General features: G+C 60.8%; 1 long non-coding RNA gene across 1 annotated transcript in view; it reads right to left on the reverse strand.

Moving 5' to 3' along the window:
- Positions 1-1,443, reverse strand: part of LOC107182981 — a 7,683-nt gene that overhangs the window by 827 nt on the left and 5,413 nt on the right. The gene's annotated exons all lie outside the window — the stretch shown is intronic.

The following is a 1,443-nucleotide window of genomic DNA, read 5'->3' on the forward strand; positions in this document are numbered from 1 at the left end:
TTTCTTGTCTTCTGTTGTAGTCCCCGCCCCCCACCCCACCCCCGCAGACGCTGGAGTAGAGATGAAGTCATCTGGCTAAACAGGTCTGTCTTTTCCCAGACCAGAAAAACCAGGCAGCCCCTTCTCAGGACTGGTGTGCGCTGTGGCCGTAGAGATCGCTTCCCGAGTGAGGAGACCTCGGAAACGGGCTGGGACGCACGAGGCATGGTGCCACCTCCTGCTCACCTGCTCCATGAGGGGAGCACGTACAAGGTCTGGAAACTCAGGTGCTTCATGCCTGCAACCTGGTCACAGGCATGGCGCTCACCAACGGAACGGGGGCCTGCGGGGGTAGGAACACGCGGCCTATGGGGCGTCTCCTGACTGTCATTGGAACCTGGAACCGGGAGGGTGGCCCCTGCGCCCCGGGGACCCCAGGGTCCGTCCGGATCACGAGGGAGGACGGGCGGCGATGGGGACATGGCTGGGAGGGCCATGCCCTCTGCAGAGCTGTGACGCAGGCAGAATCCACCCTGGCCTGGGCACTGCGCTGAAGGCCTGGGCGCGCCTCCCACAGGCCTGCCAGGCTGCACACACTGGGCTCTGAACACAATGCCTCCCCAGGGTGGGCCCGGGCACCACGTTTTCCATCCCCTCCCCCTGCGCCAGCTCGGCTCTGCTGTCTGTCAGCTGCTCTTCTAGCCCAGGGCCTGCCCTTGGCCACGGAGAAAACTGGGAGGCGATGGGAGAGGGCGCCCTGATCACGGTGCGAGCCACATCACCAGGCGTCCGCCCTCCCCACCTCTCCAGCCCGCGGCCCGCCCTGGACCAGCCGTGGGCAGGGGCAGAGAGGAGGGCATGTGATCGCTTGGTTTGTTTACACCAATTCTTTGACTCAGAGTTCACTGGCCTCCTCCCACGTCCCACGCACACATGTGACGTGTGGCCAGATCCCCTTTCGGCCCTCGTGAGCCCAGGGATCATCTCCCCGGGCCCGACCCAGAGCTCTCGGTGACAGCTCAGGAGGTGTCTGTCCTTTAGACGGTTCCAGCGGGGGGTGTTGTCTTCATGGCCTTCCAAATGGAAAGTGAACTCCACATTGTCTGCTGAGCACCGGCTCTTTGCCCAGCGCCTTCTAGAATAGTCCGTGTGGGACAAATGTGGTGTCAGGCGTGATCCCTGTTCTGAAGGTGCTTAAAACTCAATCAGGGAGACAGACCACACCCAGAGCCCAGGGAGAAAAGCCAGTTTGGCATAGCCCGGCCGGGGTGGCTCAGTGTTTGGTTCAATTCCCGGCCAGGGCACATACCCAGGTTGCAGACTCAATCCCCAGTCGGGGCCATGCAGGAGGTAGCCAATCAGTGATTCTCTCTCATCAGTGATGTTTCTCTATCCCTTTCCCCTCTTGTCTGAAATCAATAAAAAACATGTTTTTTAAGTAGTTCGGTGTATGCTATTGGTGTA

This window comes from Myotis davidii, unplaced genomic scaffold (assembly GCF_000327345.1).
Source record: "Myotis davidii unplaced genomic scaffold, ASM32734v1 scaffold217, whole genome shotgun sequence".
Lineage (NCBI taxonomy): Eukaryota > Metazoa > Chordata > Mammalia > Chiroptera > Vespertilionidae > Myotis > Myotis davidii.